Genomic DNA, 11,318 nt, shown 5'->3' with positions numbered 1-11,318 from the left:
ATAAACAGGACAACGCTCTTCTGTAATGTCTTTTCCTTCTTCACATTCGGCACCGCATGTTTCAGTCTCGCATGTCACTATTTTATTGCGACAGGTGCATGTTGTGCAGTTATCAAGCTCCAATCTTTCGTTGTCCCGAACAGTGTGTTGCTGATAGTTACACTCAGTGTAATCTTGATTTCATATGGAATAATGATACATCTTTTACAAGTCAACGAATATCTGAACAAGTAAAATTTAAAAGTAATTAAGGAAATAAGGTGACGTTAAAAATGTTAAAAATATTTTGATAAATTCTTTAGCAATTTTTTTCGCCAAAATGACTAATTGTTCACAGACATGTTAACAATTTGCCACAAATTGAAATTTAACAATCTGTAGAAAAATGATAATTGATTACTTTAAATCTCGTAAATTCAACGATATGCAACAAAAGATTAACTACGCTCACATCGGGGATATAATCGTTAGAACATATTGCAGCAAAACAATAATTTGATCATTTAATAAATTTCGGAAAATAAAATTTTGCAACAAACCAATTAATTTTGCTCGCTTCGGAATGTCATCATTTCAACATTTTGCAGCAAATGATGAATTTGCAGCAAAGTCACAAGAGAGATCTTAATATTTTGACGGCATCTGAACGTTTCCAAAATATGATTAATTACGCCCATATCGGATTATCACCCATTCAAGAATTTGCAGCAAAATGATGTATTGTAGCAGAATTACATAAAAAGATCCTAATATTTCGCGGCACTTTAACGTATCCATAATATTGCAACAAATATTTTAATTGATGAATGAAAATTCATCTATTGACCAATTTAAAAACAAAAAATGTCGAATTGCAAAATTGTATTTAGCTATAGTTAAAGTACATTTCGCAGAAAATTGTTGAGATGCGAAACCATTGGCATGAAGTGAGTAATTCTGTATTTAGTTGTTAAAAACGTCAAATTGTCTAATGTTGACAAGTAGTAATTCGACAACTTTCTGCATTATGTTGAAATAAAAGTGAGTTATTCAACAATTTGGAATAAAGTACTCATATAGTTGTGTGAACATTTCAACATTTTGATGCCACCTCAACAAATCCCATTCTCATCACTTGATTAGCTGTTTTGAACAATCCTGGCATCCCGTGAGTCGGTACTACTTGGCTTGTTATGAAACGGTCCTTAACGAATGGTATTGAGACTTGCCATCCTTGAAACGAATTTGTTACCATCGTGCTATGCTTCGTGTTGCTGCACTAAAGCATTTAATGAATAACGCAACTTCTAGAGAGAATCGGAATGCGGCATATTCTTTTTTTCTAATATCCTTTACGCTTCTTTTTTAATACTAAAATCTTGAACGCAGTACACCAAAAAAGTATCACGATTACCCACCCTTATTGGCATCGTATACGCAAGCAAGGAATGTGACCCAGTTATATTTAAAATGTGGATACTCACTTTTGCACGTTCCAAGACGTACACAATCAATCAGTCTTTCTTTTTGCGATTGAAAGGTGAAAGAAAGGTTATAAAGCGGCATTGTTTGGGATTGTTGTCCAAATTCAACGCAAAAGTATTTGTAGTCATCACACGTGGCGTTTTTAAATTGCAATGTTCCCCCAATTTGGTCCAGTACATTGGTGGATAGTTTGGCTTAGAGTATTCCATTACTGCATTCCTATCATTAAAGATGTTGTCTTGAAACGCAAATGTCGGTCCTGAACCATTTTCGTTTCGACTGAACCAACTGCTTAGTTTCCAAAGTTTCTGACCCCTGACAACTGTTGAACTTTGCTTTCTGTTTACTGTAATGTCCAGGCCAAACCGGAAACGTTTTGTGTCACTCACCGTGAATGAGAAGTTGTTGAAGCCAGTAATAGTTGCTTCAGATACGACAATTCCTAAAGAAACATGATATATATATATATGTATATATATATATATATATATATATATATATATATATATATATATATATATATATATATTATACCAATTTAAGTTAGGTATACGATACATTCAGCAACAAAATAGTAGTTAGATACGGTGTTGTAAGTACAAATTATCTTTTCCCTCGGTGCCAATGATCGAACAACAGTGATATTGACAAAGCGACTCCTAAGTATAATGGAATACAATGGATTAACGTATTGAGACTTCAATTTCGTATGAGGTCATTGCTGTTGTCCATGTCAAAGCAATTGTGTGTTCAAGTAGTTCATGTGTACGGTTACATGAACATACGAATTCAATATGCTATGGCATAGTTCCCAAACCTATCTTTCTTTAAGAAACGATATTGTAAATCGTATTGATATTTACGTATCTTTTACAGTGTAAGCCACACGTTTCCTACTATTACTTTGAATTGAACATTATCCGGCACTTGTGACAATAGTGTTTTTTCTTTAGTTTGATCAACGTCCAGAGATCGCAAAATGAATTGCAGGTGCAGATGTCTGTCTTTACCTTAACTTTACATAACATGGTAACGTTTCCTTCTCTCTTCTTATTGTTGAGTTGTCTGTATATTAGTTATCGAGGAAATTGGAAAAGCGTGCCGCATTGCGTAAAGTTGTGAACATGAAGACCACCCTCGCACATTTTAATCATGACGAGAGCCATATATGGGAGCCCATGACAGGAGCCCATGATTCTGACATGTTAGTGAATTTTCCAATTGCCCGTCCACATCTTACATAGAGGGTTATACGATGTATATTGTACACATGTACTTACTGTATGGACATTGTGGACAGCATTCTTCAGGGATGATTACCACATCAGTTGGTCCACACCCAGCCGTAGAAGGACAGCTTTCAATAGTACATGCTGTTGTTCCATTGAAACATCTACAGTACGTGCACGGATCTAGACGTTCCACTTGGTTATGCAAAAGTAACTGTCCCCGGAAATCGCAAGGATTTCCGTCCGTTATGTCGACTGAGATATAAATTTCGGACACTTATACACGTCATTACAATTGGAGACAATTTTTGATATCCCTTATTAATGTGATACACGTTTAAAACTGCTTTCTAGTGACACTCCCTAAATCCATCGCTTGTACACAGCTTGGAGAGAGTGATGTATCGGTATTTCAATGCTTACTAAACAACTGCACAACATGTGCATTCAAAACTAGGAAGATTTTAAGTATAAAAAGAGTTTATCTACTGTAAGAGATTGCAAACGGTGAGTGAAAGAGAGTGAGGGGTGGGAGGAAACACGAGGCTGCTCTTCTCATTATAAATGATACGTTCCCATCCAATTGTTCCACCTAGATATGAACTCAATGCTTTAATTGCTACAAACAGGAGATTTAATTCATGGAATTTCATAATCTGAACAAACTGCATTCATTACAAACAAATGAAAAAACAAAAATGACATCACATACAAACGACAAAACGAAAAAGATGTAAGCATAAAAAATGACACATATTTGGTATTATTATTGTCATTATTCTTGCGCTCCTTATCTCAATCTGTTTGATATGACAACTAGCTCTCTTGCGGAAAGGACATTATCTAACATCTTATCTCTCTTTTACTTACCTGTACAACATCACCATCATTCGAAACCAGAGATATAAGAAGACATATTCGATGATATATACAGATCTTTTTAAGTAAGAAACATGGATTGACCAACATTACCAATTATTTCATGAAGTTGAAGAGTAATATATTACAGGGGTTTCTCTGGGATTTCTCGTGTGAGAGCCTGCATGTGGAGGGGCAGGGGAAGAAATCGCCACCATAAATTTTCAGGGACGGCAAAAGATTACAGGGCAATCTGCTTCATAAAGGTCTTCGTCATAAGCCATGTAACAAGTGATGGGAACTTTATCATTGACTTTAAACACATGTTATAAGCTACTCGTATGCTACTTAATGTATAACTAATAAATAGTCATTGCTTATCACAAATAGGTAGGCAGTTATGAAAGTATTTGCTATGTGATAATGAGAAGGCATGAATACTGAGTAATCAGCGTATTAATTTACATGCAATTGACATGAGGACAACCTTTAATATTTTGTATTGAATTTAGCCTCGAATGGTAGTGCACCGCATCACTACTTTTTTCCTAGTACTCGGGGCTTGCTGGAATCATTCCACTCATACTTCTTTGCTTTGTAAATTCTGGTTAAGAAAACGTTATTGAATGGGCTAAGGGAGTTGCCCAGAAAGTTTCTGTGATGTCAAAATGGAATCCGCATGTTAGCCGCTGAGAGTTAGTGAATTTGGCTCCATATTTCAGCCACCGAAATATTTGCCTTGGGATTCACGGGGTTGGCTCCATATACCGGCCACAGTTTTATAGCCCATAGAACGCTGGGAAGATTTGGCGCCGATTTTAGCCGCAAAAACTACTGCTTTTTGACCAGGGACAGAACTTTTGTAATCGTAGCTCAGTCTTAGCCGTGAAATATGTGCATTCTTCAAGAGGTGATATAAGAAGATATATTTCTTGTGAATTTACCTGGAACAAGCCGTTCATATTGTTTACCAGTGAGTATTCGTGGATAATTATGTATGTGTAATATTTGTAAGACCAGGGATTAAATAAGGATATGCAAATTTAATATGTAAGTTAAGAACGATTCTGTCAAGATATTTCAAATATTAATATCCATTGAATAATTATGGTTAATATTCCCGATTTTATAATGTCGAGACAGTCGTTTCATTGTTGAAAACATTGTCAAATTGTTAAATGAAGTTGTTCTTGTGTGAATGCCGATAATTCGAACTGCACATTTTGCATAAATTGCCAAAAAGGAGCAAATTGAAGTCAACTATATCGTTTAAGTCAAATGATTTTGAAGATCAGTGGTTTATACATAAGTTGTAGTGAATTTATTTAGAGTTACCGTTCTGTAAAGAAATGAAATCGAGCTATTTCGCATTGAATATTCGAAATCAGCAACAAAGGTATTGATGTGCAGGGGTTGATTAAATGGTCAGACAGATCGACTTAAAAGGAGCACTGTCGTGGATATCGAAACGTTTTGGTATGATGACTTTTAGGCATATTTGGTATATGCATTTGGACTGTATCTTATATATGGTTTTGTTAATCCAATGTTTAGGGCCATATTTTGGTTATCCGTAGCTGGTCATCCGTAATTGGGTCATCCGTGACCGGTATTACTTAGCGTATGAAGTGAACCGTCCCTTTACCCCAGCTGAACAGACGGTTAACATGGATAGAACATTTCACGCCATTTTCTAACAGCTGATCTGTCTGTGACCTCTTTTGGGAATCTGTGAGCATTGACCTACCACATGCATGTCTGACAATTCCTGAGTGATAGTTTGTTCTCTGTCCGATTTAAGTAACCTGTAAGGCAATAGGTCGATAAAAACCTCCTACAGTTTTGCAGTAGTTTTGTTGTGTTTGTCACACTGGAACCCTGACAGATCATTTTGTGACCATTCTGATACATGATTGTTCATGTTTCTAATTATCGCTTCACAGTATGAATTTATTATAATTGCGATACCGTAGTTAATATTCCTAACGCTAGGCTCAACATTGACAGCATACGCCATAGCACTTAGTAAACGGCATAAGAAGGGCTGCACACACTTCCAAAGTCTAAGAATCAACATACGTTTCCAACATGCCTTGATAAATCCTTGAGTGTCCTTTTGGAAACTTGAAACGGCACCTTACGTGAATATTAGCAATAAAGGAAAGCCCAGACGGAACGCCCTGCACCAAAACTATCGCTTACTTTCCAACTTCGGTATATGTATCGTGTGAAATACTATAGTCGACGTGAAACAAGCTCCAGTTGGAGTAGCTAGGGAAGAATAGAGCACGTGGCCTGATATGTTTGCGTTTGTTATGTTTTGACCTCTACGTATAAACAAAACGGGCCGTATGAACTACGATTCATATCATACGTATAATGAAATTGAATGTTTTCGTTTATGCTTCACTGTGTTCCAGCTCTTTTCATTTGACTATATAGATGATCGTCTGTGTGAATTGTGTAGTAAGTACATAGGTCTTTACTTCCCTAAAGTATAGCAGCTTATTGTTGAAAGGTAAATCTACAGCACGACAAGCTTTAAAAAGAAGTTTTCTGATGACAAACAATGTGAAACTCACATAGAAGAGCAAAATATTCCACGTACACTACTAAAGTTGAGAATCACATCCCAATATCTTGCCCAAACCCTAAGAATGGTCGATTCAGTGCGACCTGTTTCGATTGGCTAAACATTCAACTACGCCCTGCATGAAGTTGGATTAAAGTAGGAGGTCTGTGGTGCCATCTGGACAAATGGCGTTTATCAAAAGCTATCACATGAATACTTTATAATCTAAAGCGCATCTAAATCATATTTTAAATAAAAAACATACACATAATTGAGGTACAAAGTTGAACACAAACTGAGGCTAATGGAGTGTCGTTTTTTCGTATTTTAAGTATAGTATATCGTCCCGTTTTATGTAAAACACACGAAGCAGTGAAATACTATGTAACTTTTACCTGAGCTGGCGGAGAAAGTGTTACTCCCATATCTAATTCCATCCGAGGGTTCAGCATCACTAATAGCTAACAAGCCGGCACAATTTAGAACAAGAAGTAAGCCACTAAGACATCTCTTTCGTCCCTCCATATTCCCTTATATCGGTACTTCTTCAGCTATTTTACACGGAGAGAAATGTGCATACTGGGAACGACTACAAACGGGATCTCTGCTCTACCTATTTGAACAAAGTATATGGGAGCTTCAACGGGCCTCCTTATCCGCTCACAATTTCTTTCAAAGTCTACAATCGAGAACTACCGGAACTATTTCACTCTTTTTAAAACTTATGATTGAGTAATACTAGCTATGCTTTGGCAGATTTGACGATCAAACTCAAAAGCTGATTTTACTTGAATAACGCATCGCATACTTCTGCCATCTTCCTCTGTATGAATTGTATTGAATGTTTTTTTTTGCTTTTTATAATTTCATTTAGCATCCAATGTCCGATGTAAATGTTTTAAAGTTAAATGGATCTAATCGGAAATAATTTACCCAGTGTGTTGTGCTATGATAACCCGTGGGGCTTGGAGTTCAAATTTCGACGTAATACCAGTCATACAACTAATAGTTTAATGGCCAGCTTAGAGCATGTATAATATTTGTTACTGGCGTTCAGTTGATAAGCCATAACCACATCTTCTTTCGAATTATCTAATTGTGTAAATTCTTGGCATCCGTACAAAGAAAAAACTTAACCACATTTGATTACAGGCTTTATTTGTCTCTCCAATTACTGTTAAAACCAGAACAAGGAAGTTTACACAGGTCAACCACAAGTTGAGTATTTTGTTCACTAACTTCAGAATGAATGCATAGCAATGATGTATTATTCATCATAATCACCTTCGTGGAGCTTATTGTCTGAGTAGAGAGCGGTTGAAAGAGTGGGCGGAGGGGGGGGGGCTGGGGATAATGATGGGACATGGCATCAGGTACAGATGTGTCCACCCAGTTTGATAATCATTATTGTGCGTTGTATTTGTACATGGTGATGTGACAAAAAGCAAAATATGTGAAAATGGAGGATGCAAAATGGAACAAATTAAAGTTGAAGAATTTAAAACAGTTGTAGATGTTGTACCGCTTTTACCTTTTATAGGTCAATGTAGTCCTACTTTACTTTTTGTAGCTATTGTAATAATCTGTCTATACCAGTGGGGAAGGTGTGGGGGACTTAGGTACCCGTTATTTTCCCTCACAGAAATTGTTGTTTCTGCATGGAGGGTTAAATGCAAAATAGTGTTATCATTCCCATCATTTTAATACATTTTTGTAGTACAACTTTCATATAGAATGAGATTTTTCTCAACTGTTTGGGATTTTTCATTAAACACAAGCTTAACATATATCATAATAATGGCAAATGGGTTTGCTCCTTTTTAATTTGTGTAGTGTAACTTACCATTATTGAACCACAAAGTGAAATGCACTTAATAAGGAAGTAACCATTTCAACATCGCAAGAGGTCATAGAACAAAAAAAAATTATAATTTCAGGATGGAGTAGAAAGTTTTAAATATAGTATTCTATATGGAAAATTCCTTTTGACGTTCATTAATGATACCCGCATTTTAAATCTAAATGGAATCCCCTTACACGTTAAAGCTACGTGTTGCTACAATATGTCCAAAGCATGTATAACATAAAACGTAATTGGTTATCATCAGTCCAGCGATTTGGGCTTCCAAGAGAGTTATCAACAGTTGAGTTCAGAACAAAAGATTTTGTGTCGCCCTACACTTTATATATATATTTTTATATATTTCATTTTTTATTTGCAAATACAACCTAATTATCTCTTTCTGTGATGTCCATAACTACATGTATTTTCCAGATGGTATCTTCTGTTAGTTAACGGTAGATTTTAGTACCGCTTAGTTTTGTGAAGGATTCATTGCAGGCAATACCTTTAACATCTCCCTTCCAACTTTCCAAGACATTATCATCAGACTTCAGCAGCGACATTTATAAGAGTATCATTTATCCTAAGACTTCTGCAATTGAAGATACATAACACATTTATGCTGGTATCCAACGTAGCCTGATGTTGAAGATATTGCGGTTTCGAAATAATGAAACGTTCTGTCCTATAAGTTCTTGCTTAAATGTTGGTATGAAGAGAAATTACGCGAATACAAGGAGAGGGAGGAGAAGGGGAAATTCTAATTATGTTTCACGATTAAGACATAAAAAGCTGTAGTTAGATCTATCCAACAGGAGAACCAACTCAGCACGAATCTTTCACCTAACTTTGTATATAGTCTAAGCGATCGCCGAATCAAGGTGACCTATTTTTGATATGTGACCATTACTTTCTGACCAATGAAACCCTCACTCACACACATACATACACATACACACAAACACACACACGCCAACCTGACTACATAGGTTCCTTTTGCTAAAGCAAGGAACCAAAAATGAATAACTTGAATAACTGAATACCCCTGGACCCTCCTTTATCTCCAAATTTTCCAGAATTTGGTAATACTGTGCTAACAAAATGATATATCTTCCGAAGTTTCGCCCCTGTGACACCCCCCCCCCCCCCCCCAATGGGCTTTGAAATACATTCCAGTGAAATTGAATTTCTCTCAAAGATATATTTCTGTGTTTAATATGTTGATCAAATTGTATTACGGAATCGCCAAGCTGCTTGCATGTTCTACAGTATATTGTACCGTACGGACCTATTGGCGCTCCGCTATGTAAAAGATGCTTCCATTTGAGTGGAAATTTTGCTAATAAAAGAACCAATTTAACTAAATTTTCTTCTTAAAATTGTCTTAAAAGTATTTGTTTACCTTCATGTGTTCTTGTTTTAAGCTAACAGCTTTTCGAACAATCGAAATTGGAAGTCAAATACAGTACAATTGTTCGCTATCTGTGTATAAACAGTGCCTATATTAGCGTTTGATTTTCGCGGTATACAAACAATGACGTCACACGGTGACCAGAGGCTCCTTTGGGTCAATCTCTGTTTTCAGACATTCCAGAGGTTCATGTCACGTGACTTCCAAAAATGTCCATTTTGGTGGTCTTTTTTGATGTGTTATAGTATGTTTTCGAAGATTATTTTTTACACATGTTGATTATGGGTATGTTAACTCCCAAATGAATGGAAAATCCCCCAAAAATTTTGTCTCCATAGTTGGTCTTTACAACTGAAATTTGTAGGGAATCCTATGCATCACTTTCATAGTTAAAAACTTTAGTTCTGGGCCACATAGCGTTCCGTATACATATAACCATGGTGAGAAAATATCAAACTTATATATTTTTTTGATGTAATTAGATTTAAAGTATCAGGAACTTCTGAAGGGTAAACACACCAATACCCCAGGTGTGGGACAGCACTACCGGATCCTTTGAAGCCACTTTACTGGGTAACATTTTGTAACTTTGGGAAAGATGACCGACTTAGAAGGAAAAATAGTAAAATATGGTTTAGCAGATAAACACGGAGGGAACAGGCTGTATAATTACGCAGATGTTGGCCAGGTTTTGTTTCCGATCTGAACCTATATGCTGTTTGTCGTGTAAATCATGTTGTTTTTATTTAGTTTGCATGGTACATCAACAATATCACATTCTTCATTGACAATAAAAATATAAATTATTGTTAACAGGTTTTGAGAACTGTCAGCTATTGATAGTTTGATTGGAGAGAGCCAGCCTGTAATATTTTGATCAAATGAGACATTGACATTGAAAAACTAAATAGGCAAAACAATTTGGTGTGAACATCTCTGACTTGCAGTTCATTTTTCTCCAATGTTTAAGTTTAGAAAGGCAGTCATGTGGCACCTGCTTATAATCCACCTGATTTGCTTAATAAGTATGGGCTTTTCTCTTACTTCTAATATTTAGTAAACAAAACATAACCTAATAAGATTGTTTTGGGGTTATAAGCCATGCTGTTTGTAACAGCATTCTCATCAATCTTCAAGGGCGGCGGAAGCACTTTTAATCTGGGGGGGGGGGGGCACCAACGTCGAAGGGCACTTTGCAGAAATTCGATTGGACTGATGCAGCCTGATATTTAGTACCCTTTATAACTCTTATTGTATTATCTTATTTGCGTATACACATCACTCCATCAACGCCACCCCCCCCCCCCCCTTAAGGAAACAATGCATACCAGCACTGCAGTATCTAATGTGAAACTTGGGAAACAAGGAAAAAGACAAAATGAGGTGAAATCATTATAAAGTCCAAGGCCCTGCACACGCGATCGATACATGCATGAAAGCAAATGAAATATGTCAAAATAGTGAAAGAAAAGTAATTTTCTATGTGTTTTTCAATGGTTAAACTGATATTATTATGATCATTATTATTGTAACGACTTTCCCAATAAGTATATCCAATTTGGAAGGGTTATAACACGGCAAATGATTGTATGTTATTGGCATGCGATGTAATAACCAACGCATGCCTATATGACAATAACATGTCGAACGCGCGCGCAAAAAAAATTGGTAATATTTTTCGGGCAAGTCGTTACAGCCCCCCCCCCCCCCAAATCAAATTTGGCTCCTACGCCTGTGGTAGTAAACATTTAAAACTTCCCGCAATATTTCATTCGACGTGGGGTTTCGCTTTGTAAACTCTTTTTTTATTTCGAAATGTTTATGTAGAAAAAGGGCACATTTCCGCCGCCCTTGTCAATCTTATGTGATGTAAAAACCTATTTAATAATAGGACTAAGGTCTATATCACTATTGTCAGCAGAGTAGCAGTAGAATCACTAT

General features: G+C 36.3%; 1 long non-coding RNA gene across 1 annotated transcript; it reads right to left on the bottom strand.

The window, feature by feature from the left end:
* Nucleotides 1–644: 644 nt before the first annotated feature.
* Nucleotides 645–6,869, bottom strand: LOC139984261 (uncharacterized). The gene is made up of 3 exons (XR_011798993.1): nucleotides 6,519–6,869; nucleotides 2,745–2,948; nucleotides 645–1,906 (listed from the first exon to the last, which is right to left on the bottom strand). It is a non-coding gene; the product is annotated as an uncharacterized lncRNA (long non-coding RNA).
* Between the last annotated feature and the right edge of the window lie 4,449 nt (nucleotides 6,870–11,318).

Source organism: Apostichopus japonicus, chromosome 17 (assembly GCF_037975245.1).
Source record: "Apostichopus japonicus isolate 1M-3 chromosome 17, ASM3797524v1, whole genome shotgun sequence".
In the NCBI taxonomy this organism is placed as follows: domain Eukaryota; kingdom Metazoa; phylum Echinodermata; class Holothuroidea; order Aspidochirotida; family Stichopodidae; genus Apostichopus; species Apostichopus japonicus.
Note: the sequence above shows the minus strand (reverse complement) of the source record. Positions and strands in the feature narration are given on the sequence as shown.